Here is a 15,067-nt window from a genome sequence, read left to right as displayed (position 1 = left end):
AAGATCTTATTACTAAAATCTACAATACTTTGTAAGCTTACAATAGGAAAAACACTAACTGCTCACTGAGGAGGTGGGCAAAGGATCTGAACAGAAGTTTCACAAGGACAAACATCCGAATGGCCAATAAACATATGAGAAAATGTACCTGATCATGAGTCATGAGAGAAATGCAAATGAAAACAACTCTGAAATACCACCCTCAAAGATAGCATAATTCAAAAAGCAGAAAGCAACAAGTGTTTGCGGGACTGTGGTAAGATAGGAATTCTCGTCCACTGCTGGTGGACCTGTAGGTATGTACAGTTATTATGGAAATAGATTTGGCAATATCTAAAACAGATAGAAATTAAGCTACTATATGACCCAGCAATACCCCTACTGGGCATATACCCAGAAGATATAACATCTGGGGTCTTAAAGGTTTGAAGATAAACAAGCAGCCATCTAGCTGAGAAGCAACAAAGCCCACATGGAAGAAGCACACCAGCCTGTGTGATCATTAAGTATTGATGGGAATAGGTATCAGAAGTTCATAAACAAGCAATCAAATTGACACAAAATAGTGTAGACAGCGGAGATCCAAAAACCACCTGCAAGATAATTGGACAGTCCCTCACAGAAGGCCCACAAAGAAGGGATTATATATCCAGGGTGCAGTACAGCTGGCAAGACACATGGAGCTACGCTAGAGCCCTGGAGCTAGAGAAGCCACGTGGAGACCCCTGCCAGCATTGAGATGTCTCCATTGCCACTGGATCCACAAATTTTCCATCCACTGGCCTGTGCTCTTTCTGCATTTGGCATCATTGCATACGTTGCATGAGTCTAAAGACAAATTTATAAATTGTTCTTTTATATAAAACTCTTTCTTATACACATGAGTGTCTCTGAATTTGCTTCACTAGTCAATTCAGACTAACACATAACTGTATAAGTTCATTTGTATAGTTAAGATAGTTTCATGTGTGAAATCCAAGATAGATAAACCCCTCAGAAACAGTAACGGGAGTAATGATTCCCTGAGGGTACAGGAAGAGGAGGGAGGGGGAACTTATAGTAATGATGACTGTATAACTCCACTTGAGGGGAATGAATAACAGAATGATAGGTGAACAGATACATTGGATGGTATAAGATACAGCAATAATAATAACAATATTTATTAAAGGTTCAGGAGGTGATAGGATGGGGGAGGGAGGAAGGGGGTAAAGGGGAACTGATATCAGAGAGTTCGAGAAAAAAGAAAATGTTTTGAAAATGATGGTGGCAGCAAATGCACAACTATGCTTGGTCTTATTGAATTATGAATTGTTATAAAATCTGTAAGAACTCCTGAAAACTTTTTAATTGTATAATATTTATAGATTGGTTTAGGTAATATTGACATTTTCACATTGTTAAATTTTCTTATTTATGAACATGGAACATTCTTTCACTTATGTACATCACTTTTAGTTTCTTATAGGAGTGCTTTGCAGTTTTCTTTGTATATACAAACATTTTGCTTATGTCTAAGTATTTAATCTTTTAGGTATTATAAATAATATTGCTTTATAAGTTTCCTTTATCAGCATTCTCTTCTTTAATATCTAAGAATCCTATTGATTTTTGTATGTTGATCTTATGGCCTGCCACATTGCTGAAAATTTCAATTAGTTCCAGAGATTCTCTAATAAACTTTTTTGTTTGTTTTTTAAAATGAAAAATAATATAATCTATGAACAGATAGCTCTGGTTAAGATTTCTAGGATTATATTAAATAAAACTAGTGGTAAAAGTCATCCCTATCCGTTTCCTCTTTGGCTTATCTGGTAACTTCTTTTTTTTCTTTTTCCTCAGGGGAGAGCGGGAACACAGTCCCACGCTACCACAAATTATGCAGTTGAATTTCCCACATTTGGGGAAATCGCAGGGGTCAGCACATCCGGAGTGCAATGGATAAGCCTCACCCTGGGAAAACCACCTTCATGATCATGGTATCTCCCCTGCCAGGTATCATCTGGTAACTTCTGATCTGCCTTCTGTCTCTGTAAAATTTCCAATTCCAGAAATTTCATATGTATGATTATATAATATTTGTCCCTTTGTAACCAACTTATCTCACTTAATAATATCTTCAAGGTTCATTCATATTATAGCATGGATCAAAACCTTATTTCTTTTTATGAATGAAAACCACCACTTGTCTGTCAGCTTCTCATACTCTGGTGGCTTGTGTGTTGCTGTGATGTTGGAAGCTATGTCGCTGGTATTTCAAATATCAGCAGGGTCATCCAAAGTGAACAGGCTTCTGCAGGGCTTCCAGAAAAGAACAAACTACAAAGAAGGAATAGACTGTCTTCCTGAGAGGAATTAGCCACTGAAAACTTATGGATAGTATCTGAACATTGCCAGTTTGATGATTATTAGTGCTAGGAATGCAAAAAAATGGTAACAAAGAGGAAGAAACAGTAGTTGTATAATATGATTTTAGTAATAGAAACAAAGCTGGACAGTGTATGTATGATAGAATTTTGCAAGACCAATGACTTATTCATCACAAATACACCTTTTTTCAACAACACAAAAAGTGTGTACATACCTGGCATTCTCTAGATGGAATACATAGATATCAATTGGAGTACATCTGTGGGAAGAGATGATGGAGAAGCTCAATATCAATAGCTAAAATGAGGGCAGAGACTGGCTGTGGAAGAGACCATCAATTGTTCATATCTAAGTTTGGGTTAAAGTTAAAGAAAATTAAAACTAGTTCATGAGAGCCAAAATATTATTTGTTGTCTATCCTCAAATTTTGAGGTCATCTCTAGAAAAGGTTATTTTATATTTGATTTATTATTAAAAATGCTCATTTGCATTTATTTAGCTTTCTGAGTGTGCTTGTGCCTTCCACACTTACAGAAGGGTTATCTGCTCCTCAATTAGGAAAGCATGCTTGACCCAGTCCAAGACACATTTAAAGCAGACACATTTGATGCATTAAACTCCATCCAATACTACATATTTTATTAACTCTATAATTCGTAGGAATTAGCCATGCTACAACTTCAGGTATTCCCACTTTGTGAGCCTCAACCTTTATTCCTGGAGTTTGTTTCAGTCTCTACCACCACAGGGCAGGGCATTTACCACAAACCACAGCCAGTGCAGTTTAGAGTCTATTCTTTTTGATTTTTTACCCCCTTTTTACCCCCTGCCTTTATTCTACCTCAGGAAACTGGAGTAAACTAGCTCCTATCTCAACCCAGATATAAGAATTCATGGTTATCCCTCACCACTCCACCTACTCAAAACAAAATAACTCTTTTGTCTCTGCTCAAAAATAGTTGTAGTCTCTGAAAGATAAACCTTGCCTTCCCTTTTCCACCTCAAACAACAGAAGATATTAAAACGCTCAGAGAAGAAAGAAATGAATTAGAAAATGGAAAAGCAATGGGAAAAATCAACAAGACAAGAAGTTGATTCTTTAGAAAGAAGAACAAAATTGACAAACCACTGGCAAACTTAACAGGGAAAGGTAATAGGCTCTCATCTTACATGGATCTTTGTGGAGTCACACTTTGAACCTCTAATTCTACATATATTTATCTCATTTCTTTCTTTTCCTTCTGTTGTTTGAGGGTTTAATCTACTTGCTCTTATTCTAGGCGGAGAGGTTATGTTAAGGTGGTGATTTTGGATTTCTCCTTTTTTCCATGTATATGTGTTTTGATGGCTATAAATTGCCCACTGATAACCGCTTTTGCTGCATCACAAAAATTTTAATATATTGTGCTAACATTCTCAATTGTTTCAAGGAACTTCTTAATTTCATCCCCTATTTTAACTTACTACCTAGTTATTTTAAAGTAGTATGCTATTCTGTCTCCTGTGATGGTCTTTATGTTCATTTTTTTCTGTTGTTGATTTCTAGTTTCATAGCGTTGTACTCTGAGAAAATGGATCATAGAATCTCAATGTGTTTTAATTTATTAAGACTTGCTTTGTGCCTTACCAGGTGATCAATTCTGGAGTACATACTGTGTGCACTTAAGAGGAATTTATACAGTGTTGTTGTCTGATAGAGTGGTCTGTGTATGTGTAGGAGGTCGAGCTTGTCTATGGTGTTACTTAGCTCTTCTTATTTATTGAATTTATTTGCTGATGATTTGTCTTTTGTTGAAAGCTGTGGGTTGAAATCTCCGACATTCTTATCAAGCTGATGATTTCTGTCTTCAACTCTGTGAGGGCTTGATTGATGTATTCTAAGGGTCTTTCACTAGGGGTGTAGATGTTTAATACGATTATATCTTCTTCTATTGCTCCTTTAATCATTATGTAGTATCCATTCTTATCTCTCATTATGTTATATATACACACACATATATGTGTACATAAAGATTTACATGCATAAATATAATATAGGGCTATATATATGTATATAAATTCAGAAAGAGAAGCCAAATTTAAGAAGCAATGAGAAAAAACAGAAGAGAGAGAAAGGGCAGAAGACAAAATAAGAGACAAGCAAAAGAAGAAGGGACATTTTCAAGAGGCAGAGAAGAGAAGGAACGAAAAGCCTGGGCATGGCTTGGATATGGATGCAGAGTTCTGCTGCTTTGGGAGCATGAACATGGGTGGGTTTGCTCTTGAGTGTGCATTTAGAAGGGGGATCATGCTTCCTGTTTCTTTTTAAAAAAATCCTGGCTTGGGTCAGTGTGCTTGGATCTGGAGTGGTGTTAGTGGGCATATCCATGTCTCCTGGAAGGCACGCATAGTCCCAAGGTGGTGGGACTGCACAGGAAGAGAAAGCAAAAGGGAAAAATGAAACAACAAAACAAAAACGCAACAACAAAAACCTCTGCAGTTTGGTTGGGGATTCCTGCTCACTTGGTAGCTTTGGTGTGTGCACATGCCTGCTGCACGGGCGGTGTGTGTGTGTGTGTGTGTGTGTGTGTGTGTGCGTGTGTGTGACACACATGGAGATGGAGGGCACTAGAGAAGGAAAACAATAATCATTGGAAAAGCACTGCTTGAAGGTGTTGCCCTCATCTGGTGAGATGTCTGCACCAAGCTGCCCATGCAGCCCAGTCTCCACACAGGGACTTCAGAGGCCAACAAAGTGCGAGATGTGGCTAGGTGGGTTGGAGCAGGGGCAAGGAAGGCTCAGCTTGTGTAGGGGAGGAGGGAGATGCACAAAAGTGACTCAGGTGGCTGGTTAATGGTGAAGGGGGTCAGTAATAGGTAACAGGTATTGTTGATTTCCAACTTTAAGAACTTGTGCTGTGCTCAGCTTGTGAGTTGTTTTTCTGGCCTGCATGGAGCACAGGGTTTCTCTATTGGTGGAGTTTCTGTAGTAGTTGTTGGGGAGATCTTCCTGTGCTTGCTACTGGTGGCCACAGCCCTCCTGCTCTGTTTTAAACGTGTATTGTGAATTGGGTGCAGGTTTACAGAGCAGACCATCAGTTTAACACTCAAAGGTTCATGTACCTTTTGCTTCATTTCACTTATTGCAGTCTCCAAAATGCAACATCATTCATTCTTTAATTCACCTTTTTTAGTGTTCTCTTTTTAAAAGGCATGTTGAGTAATGTGGGGCAAGGGGGAAGCTGAGGGATTATATTATGTCCCTTGGCCATCACCACACGTACATTTCCCATCACTTGGACTTGGGGAATGATTTTGCTGATCTTAGTTCTAAAAGCAAAGCCACAGGTTTCTGCATTTGTGCTGCTGTCATCAATATTCTGGAAAACAAGTTTTAAGAGACATGAAAGATTGTATCACCTCAATAAGATGTTTATAATAAAATTAAAATCCACACCTCCAAATCCACAAATATGGAAGGGAAATGTTTCTCACTGCACGTATATTTTAAGTGGTTTTTAAACCATGTTTAGAGAAAAATATTTGGCATTTCAATTCAATAAGTTAATTAGCCATCATGGGAAAGTTATTGTACTAGACATTCAGGAAACACAAAAATGAAAAGGATAAGGTCCTTGTCCTAGCAGTCCAGAGACCCCTATATTTCAAAGGCCATCTTATGGAGATCCTCAGAGTAATTCCCCCAGAGGAAGAAGGGAAAAGTGTTAGAGCTTATTTTGTGGAGACATGGTCAGTTCAACCTCTGAGCAGAGATGTTTCAGGAAGGAAGGATAGAGCATCTCTTCAGGTGGGAAGGACTGAAGACTGTAATGGGGATAATTCATGACACAAGGTCAGAGGGAAGGAGAAAAGTTCCAATTAAAGAGACGAATAGAGAGGTTGGTCTTAGAGAAAGGCATGATAAAGCATGGATTAAGAATTGGGAAAATTTTGAAGTGAAGAGGGAAAATGGGGTAAAAATCATGTCAGACAACTTTCATACTCTCAAGAGGAGAGTTTTTGTGGGTTGGTGGCTGTGGTCGGCTGCTATTAGAATAAGGCTGGGGTTTGAGTTTGTAGAAAATATTTGGTATAGCACTTTGAATGACCTTTAAGTCAGGGTTCTTTAATTTTATTTATTATCTATTTTTAGTATTATATATAAAAGGGAGGAAACTCTGGACTTCTGTCAACTTGAATTTGAATCCTATTTGCGATTTATGTGAACTTGGACAAATTAGTTAAATCCTTGGAATCTCTGTTATGAAAAGTACATAAATTACCATGTAAAAGACCTAGAACAGTGGTCCTCCCCAGGAAGGACTTTGTCCTCCCTGGGACTTTTTGCTGTGGGTGGTGAGGTCCCAACTAGGAGAGTGTTATGCTACTGGGGTTGAGTGGATCGGCTCAGGGATGCTCCCAGGTATATTGTACAGTGCCCAGGGCAGTGTTCACAACTAAGCCATAGCCAGTCCCCCAAAGCAACAATGCCCATATGGAGAAACTTTGGACTTGAGAACAAAATCCAAGGCACTATAAACCCTCAAAATGTTGATTTCTTTTTCCATTCATTACGGTAAACCAAATGGAAAAGAATTTTTATCCCTAAAGTGTCCACATCTGAAGTTTGTTTTATCGAATGCTGCAAATGTTGTGCTGTTTGAAGATTAAAATGTAACTTAGTGGTGAAAAAGAAAAAAAAAAGTCTTATTCAGAAAGAAACTACCCCCACAAATAAAACATTAAAACACTAAGTACCCCAAATCTAGGTCTGCCCAACACCCAAGGGTCCTCGTGAAGTTCAACCCCTTTGTGACCTCGGTAGCAAGAGCTGCAAAGGCCACTTCAAGGCTCCCTTGCACGTGCACAGAAAGATTGTGTCATTCCCACTCTCCCAGGAGCTGCCGCAAAAGTTTAATGAGTGCTCCAGGCTCAGCCTCAAGGACAATGAGGTCCAGTTGGTTCAAGGACACCACAAAGGCCAGCAAATTGGCAAGGTTGTCCAGGTGTATAGAAAGAAGCACCTCATCTCCATGCAGCGTGCAGCGTGAGAAAGCCAGTGACCCCACTGTCCTTGGGGGTATTCACCTGAACAAGGTGGGTGGTCATCACCAGGCTGCAGTTGGGCAAAGGTCGGAAAAAAGCTCTTGAACACAAAGCCGAATCTCGCCAGGTTGGAAAAGAGAAAGGCCGCTACAAGGAAGAGCTGGCTGAGAGAATGCAGGAATGAGCAAAGCCCGCTGAGGACCCATGGCTGAGCCTGCGATGGCAAGACGCCCGATGGCATCTGGGACATGTCCTGTTCCTCTTGTTCTGGGACTGATGTGGGGCTCTGGAACTCAGCCTTTGCAATTTTGATTAATTTTATGAATAAAAATTGGAAAGTTTTCTCATTAAAAAAATACCATCGTCATCGAGTTGTTTTTGATGACGTCACGTCACTTACTGCTCTCGAGTCGATTCTCACTCTTAGCAAGCCCAGAGGGCAGAACAGAACGGCCTCCTTTGGATTTACCTGCCTACCTTTCGCTTGTGGTGGCTGGTGGTTCAAACTACAGCAGAACCCCGATACTCGACTGCTTCAGCCCTCGACACCCTCGGATTTCGACGTGAAATGTCGAGAACATTTCGCATCAGAGCTCGAACAAAACATCAGAATCCAGCCCTACACACGTGATTTTTGTAAACAAAAGCTGTTCGTGTTTCGGTCACTCGATGCTCGTTGGCATAGTTAGTTGTGCATTGTTTAAACCTTTTGTGGCTGTGTTCCAAGCGTTTTGCTAGAATTTTCTTCATTTTTGTAGCTTTTTGCACTGTTTTTAGATAAAAACTGCTGAGAAAGAGTTTTTATTGAAAAGAATCATCACGTTAAGGACGTGGTTAACCATGTTATTGATATTGTTGATGATAATTTAGTAAAGCCTTTTAGAAAACAGTTAAGGAAACACCAACAGCAGACCAAACTTGACAGATTTTTTTTTTTTAAAGAAAGCCAGCCAGGTCCTAGTGAAAAAAGGCAAATAAGGGGAAAAAAAAACAACTCCTGTAAAGCAACTACCAGTTGATTTTATAATAAGAGATTCCCCTTCCAAACAATGACACTCTCTTCATACCTCCTCTCCACATCCCTGTCCACAGATCCAGATCTTCATCCGTCTCAAGGTATATGCCATACTGTAGTTAAAAACATTTTAAATGACGTGTTTCTTGCTTAAATTACATTATTTAACTCTTAACTTATTTACTTTGAACTTTCTGTATAATTTTTTTTTTATAAAAAGGCAAGGGTAGGGTGAAAACTTGGGGGTCGAGAACAGATTAATCTGCTTTCAGTTATTTCTTCTGAGAAAAATTGATTCAGAACTCAATTGCATTGTATCTCGACGCTCCTTCTAGAACGGATTAGCCTCGGGGTCCAGGGTTCCACTGTATGGACCTTGCTATTGCCCTTTGTCACCCACACACCAGCAGAGTTCCTTTTCCGTGCTCACGGCTGTGCGATACAGTGTTCTGAAAATCGCCTTGTCTTTCTTCCAAGGAGAGATGGATGCGTGTGGAATGGCAGAATTCCAGCTTACCCACTTGATGCTGACTCAGGCGATCAACGAGCCTTTTAAAAAATCTCTCAGCTAGTATAAACTCCAGTTCTAATGGATTGTGCAGTGTGAACTACCTTCTAAAGGGAACCCTCAACTAACTGGACTTCTGGAGTTGGTGTGTTCAACTCTCTACCCCTTCCTTGAAGACTTCTGCAGACTTTGATTTATATCATGTCCTCAAGGGACTCAAGTCCTGTTCCTCAAAATGTTCTATGAACTTTGGGAACAAGAAGACATCTAAAGGAGCAAGGTTAGCCCTGTCGGGTGGGCGGGGTAAGGTTCACCAGTGATATTCTTGTCAGATAGCCTCGTCAACCTTAAGAACGAACATAGTGGAATCAGTTCCTATGTGCAGCCATTTCGAGCAACTTTTCTCAGCATTGAAACTTTGCATTTTTGTCAAACTCTTTCCTAGTAAGTCTCCATGATCATCCCATGCCCTTGGGAAAATCTGCCAAGTTTACTCCATTGGAATAAAATCTGCCAAGATTACTCCATTGGAATCCTGCCCTCCCCCCTAAACAGTTACCATAATTTTTTGAACTGACTTCTGTTCCTTGAATTAACTGATCCAGTCCTGTTTTAATTGAGTCTGCTTTTCTTTTCCTTTTGAAAAGTCCCCTAAGGTGACTAAAACAGGTGTATTACTGAGAGAAGTTGTCTGCAGTCACCTAACGATCAGAGACATATTTTTTATGTTTATAATGAACGAATGCATGGATCACTAGGAGCCCTACTAGCAATGCTTTATTTTATCCTGTCTTACGTGCAATGCCTTAGCTCAATATAAAGCTGAAATACACCACAGCTTTACCAGAAATATCTAGTGTCTCTGGTTTCTTCAGGACTGCGGGCATTAGACAAATATGTAAATATAAAGATATTTGAGTTCTTTAAAAGGGATCTGTGTCAAAAATTCAAAGGATTTTTTTTTGGGGGGGTGGTGGTGCTGGGAGGTGAGGGAAGGGTGGCTATGTAAATGTATCAGGTGGCTGGCTACCTAGTACTTAGTACAGTCCTTCTTCCCTATCCCTTGGGGAAAACCAAAATCCATGATGCTCAAATCCTTTCTATAAAATGGTATAGTATTTGCATATAACCATGAAATCCTCCTGTATACTTTAAATTATTTCTGGATTGCTTATAATCAAATGCAATTTAAATCATGTATATAGGCCTTATTCACTCCTCAGCGTTTGAAGGATTTCCTTGATCATTTATTTTTTATTCCTTTGTTTCTGAATATTTTCCACCTGGGGTTGTCTGAATCATGAATATAGGACTTGTCAATAGGTAGTGCCCACTATAATGATTAAAAAACAAACAAACCTCTCAAACTCAATAATTTCACGCAGTAACTTAAAGTATACAGGAAGATTGCTTGGTTATATGCAAATACCACACGTTTCATATAAAGGACTTGATAGAGCAAACTTACTGCCATAAAGTTGCTACCCACTCAGAACAATCCTAGAGACAGGGTAAAACTGCTCCTGTGAGTTTCTGAAACTAACTGTTTTCAAGAGTAGAGAGCCCTGTCTTTCTCCTACTGTAATGATGATACACATCATCATTTGAATTTGTTTAATTCAAGGCTTCCAAGTGGTTCATCCTGGTTTGATCATGGCCAAAAAGCAACAATGGAATGGACCACAATTTTTTTAAGAGAGCAAATCAGATCGCCCACCAGAACAGGAACAATTATGAGTCAATGCCCTGCAAATAACTTAATCCCCCTCTTAGAAAACAGGGACAGGATGCAACCAAATCTCTTCATCGGTCGAATCAAAAAAACAGAGGCGTACGACCCAGAAAGATGGTGGCTGCGCAGCTGTGCATGGTGTATTGCTCTAGACAGCCTTGACAATGATCACTGTCACACATCTTGTGGATCTCTCGTTCCAGAGCTCTGAACTGTAATTTTTGCTCATTCTGATTAGCATTTTTGATCACCTGTTTCACATCATTAGCTCAGACTGAACTGATTTGAAGTATCTGAAGTCGTAGTTTGACCCTTGAGTACCTGTCACTTCATTATGTTAAAATTTAGAAAAGAAACAGGGTGTTTTCTTATTAAATGAAATGGTGTCAGAAATGGTTATGACACTTTTTAAACGAAGGGATCATATCAGCCCAAAAAGGAATGAGGAAGAAATGGTGAAGGCACTGCCTACCTTATCAACATTCCGGAATTCATTTCTTGGCCTTAGTAACTACTTAAAGAGAAGAAAAATGAACATTTTGATCCTTCTCTTTTACTTCATCCTCCTCCTCATCACAATTCTTCCTGCTGCTGGGTTTAGCTTTCTCAGATGCAAATTACTGTGATTGTTACATAATCTCATATCAATTTGAGGATCTTAAGGGTGAAGGGATGGAGTCTAGCCTGTCAGTCTGGTCACGGCCTGATGATGCCTTCTTATGGACATGGCCTTTGCATGAGGATTCTTGGAACTTCCTCTCTTTCTCCCTGGAAGTGGGTCACCCTTTCTTTCTGTTTCACCTGTTGACAAGGTAAATGGAGCCATGCTGATGGCAGCCAGAACCCTAGACATGCATCCACTGCCAATGGATCCACAAGACTTTTCACCCACCAGCTTGTCATCTTCCTGTACGTGCTCCATGAGTTTGAAGAGGATTTTGTGGAATAGTATCCGACAGATGGGCTAATACTGGACTTAGGAACTTGATCCTGATTGGGTTGGGGTGTTTTCTCAATATATAATTACTGTGTGATAGAAAGCTTTCTCTTACACATATACAAGTGTCTGTGGAATTGTTTTTCTAGTCAACCCGGCCTAACACCTTATGGTACTGGGAATGGGGTACTAGAGAAAAAAATCATGACAATGGAGAGTGGATACTTGTCTGACCTCTCCCTAATGGTAGTTTTTCTTCTTTGGTTAGCCAAAGGTCAGATATGGCCATGCAGTTTACTGGGAAAATAGGAGAAATTAAAGTTTTGATTCCTTTCCTTGGTTGTTTTTAGTTAATCCTGTTTAAAATGGCAAAGATAAGTGTGATAAATGTAAATTTTAAGCTAAGGGGGTAAAATCGCTCCTTGAACTTTTCTTCTGAGCCCATGCTGCTTAGTCCAAATATCTGACAAAAAGCCAGCCTACCTTGATGCAGTTAGAGGCCTAAGGCTATATTTTGTATCAATGGAATAGTTTAGATAAGGATTGAATGTGACTTTTAAGAATGTGGTTAGGAGCTGGCTGTACTAAGATGATACTGATTTTTCTGCCTGTTGTTATCGATATAATATGTGATAGAAATGATTATTGGGATTAAAAATAGAGTTTTGAGCCTACTTGCCTTCACCATTAACTTGGATTTTTAAATGGTTAGGACTCACCTGCAAAGAAGGCTCTAAAAAGATAAACCCCACTCAGTGATTTGAGTGTTCAGGACATTTACGTTCAAAGAAGAGACTTGGCTAGGGGGCTGCAGACAGATTGAAGAAGGAAAAAGGAACCCTCTGTTTTTTTGGAATTTGAACTAGTGGGTTGTGCCTGAAGCTGGAAAAAATTAGAGCTATGAAAGAACTGTCTTCTCTAGGACTGAATGTTAAAGGGAGCCTTCAGACAGCCTGAAATGCTTGCTAGGGACCACCTGGATCCACCAGTTGAGTGGAAGTGGGAGAAACACAGCGATAAAGAGCAATAAAGAGATGGGTTAAGTCTAGCCAGTGATACCTGTGGACCTGGGTCCCAGGCACTATAGGAGAACATGGAAGTCAGTTGACTGGTCTGAAGTTCATGACCTAGTCCAAAGGGCCTAGGGTTGTTGAGAATTTGTGACAGGACCCCTGGTCAAAAGGCGAGGCAGCCAATGGACATTCTGGGGAGGCTGAGTTGGCCCATACTGAGTTGACTAGAACTCCATTAGATGAAGTTCAGATTTTTAAGCCTGTGAATTGGTGCATATTGTTGCTGACTTTATGGATGACCCAACCTGATGTGACTTTGCTTATGGATACAGACTCCCTATGTTCTGACTAGAATGAGGATTCTTCACATCAAAGAACATGCTTGTTTCCTCAGAACACTGGGTTGGTATAAGTGGGCAGTAATTAAATTGGATACCCAAAATTGAGGGGATAAAGTCATGAAGCTGCTGGTTTACAAACTTTAATGGATTGGAGAATGTGTTTATAGAATTATAGGATTATGGTGTAGGAGTTCACATAACTTCCATTGTTAGGCATAGAATATTTGTTTTGTTCACTGATAGGATATTATGTTTAAATGAGTTTGGAACATTTTGAATAGTATGGATTTCAGTTTTATCCTGTTGGGCACGAATATGATTTTATTATTGTTTTGTTTTAAAATTATGTATGGTTGAAGAATTGTATAAAAGTGTCAAGTTGACAAGGGAGTGGTCTGTGGTAGTTATATAATATGTCAACTTGAATACATTAAGGGTGAAAGAGTGGAGTCTAGCCTGTCGATAAGGTCACAGCCTGATCATGCCTCCTTGTGGGCATGGCCTTCTCATGGGGATTTTGGGAACTTCCTCTCTTTCTCCCTGGAAGCTGGCCACACTCTCACTAGCTGGGACCTTCCTGTATGTGCTGCGTGAGTCTGAAGAGGAATTTAGGGACTAATGTCAGGGATATGGGCTAATATCAAACTTAGGAACTTGATCCTGACCAGAGTGGGGTGTTTTCTCAATATACAATTGCTCTTTGATAGAAAGCTCTCTTTACACACACAGGAGTCTCTTTGGATTTGTTTCTCTAGTCAACCCAGCCTGATGTACTAACCAAATAATTCCTGCCATGTAAATAGTACAGTGAGCTAAGGGTGACAATAATGCATTTGAGCTATCAAATGGAAAACAATGCTCAGACTAGACACTGGAAAGACAATGAGTAGGCGTGACACTTGCTAAACCCCAGAGGGCCTTTTTGTTCTGAATTGTTAGGTCCTTAGTTTCAAGGAATCCTGCTTGTTGGAAGGTTGACAGTTCAAAAACACCGGCTGTTTCCTGGGAGAAAGATGGGGCTCTTTCCTTGATTGCAGGGACGGTTTTTATTTTTTTAGTTATTAAGTGACAAAGAGTCCTGGTGGCATTGTCAGGTAAGCATTGGACTACTAGTCACAAAGCCTGCAGTTCAAACCCACCACCTGCTCTTTGCAAGCTTTCTGCTCCCGTAAAGATTTACCGCCTCAGAATTCCTAAATAAGGTAGCAGTGACTTGAGATAGACTCCCTCGCAGTGAAACAGCTTCATCTGATTGTCACCGTGAAGGAACATAGAGCAGACTTGCTGAATCTTCTAATTCTCTTAAGAAACTGGACATCAGAAGTTTTATGTAAACCTTACAACATACTGGTCACACCCAAACATTCATAATCTGACAATTTAACTCTAAATCAAATGACCTAAATATTTTTTTAAGAAAAATTTGACTCGGTATTATATTTCAAAGATTTGTCCACATTGTTGAATTTCATTATAGTTTTAAATATATATATATAATTAGTTTTATTTATTTTTAACGGTCTTACTGACAAACTATTTATATACCATACATCCCAATTATCTATGTAAGAGTTATGCAACCATCACCATCATCAATTCAGGGACATTTTTCTTCCTTGTACTTGTTAACTTTCTGTTTCCCATCAACCTCTCCTACCATGTCCCTTTGAATCTATTAATCCAGCTGTTATCACTAGAAGTTTGCCCATCCTGGGATTTCTATACAGAAAAACATACAAAGTCAAAACAAAGCTCAAATGGCCCAACAACAGTGACACAGTGAAACAGATAAAAATCTGAATAGAAAATGGTGCAGAAAATATTAAAAACTGGAACAATAAAACATTGGATCAAGAGGGAGATCAAATTACAGTGTCACATTTTGAACTAATTTCAACTGGAGTAATTGGCCTTACAATGCACTCTGTCTTATAACAAGGTCTTTAGAGAGGATTCACCAGAAACGACCTGAATGAGAGCCCTACGAATGGGCTTGGGGCGTTCACTGTCCTCTGCAGCTTTCTGCAATGTGTGTGTTCAGAATTTAAGTGCGAATTCTGTTCCCTCCTACAGATTTGGTTTTTATTATTTACAATTCTGGGATCACATATTACCTTGCTTTTAAG

At 39.5% G+C, this 15,067-nt stretch overlaps 1 non-coding gene across 1 annotated transcript; it reads right to left on the bottom strand.

Moving 5' to 3' along the window:
• Window positions 1-1,839: 1,839 nt before the first annotated feature.
• On the bottom strand, window positions 1,840-1,999 carry LOC142453836 (U1 spliceosomal RNA). Its single transcript, XR_012785420.1, has one exon. It is a non-coding gene; the product is annotated as a U1 spliceosomal RNA (small nuclear RNA).
• Window positions 2,000-15,067: the final 13,068 nt, after the last annotated feature.

Source organism: Tenrec ecaudatus, chromosome 7 (assembly GCF_050624435.1).
Source record: "Tenrec ecaudatus isolate mTenEca1 chromosome 7, mTenEca1.hap1, whole genome shotgun sequence".
Lineage (NCBI taxonomy): Eukaryota > Metazoa > Chordata > Mammalia > Afrosoricida > Tenrecidae > Tenrec > Tenrec ecaudatus.
This window is presented reverse-complemented; position numbering and strand designations above follow the sequence as displayed.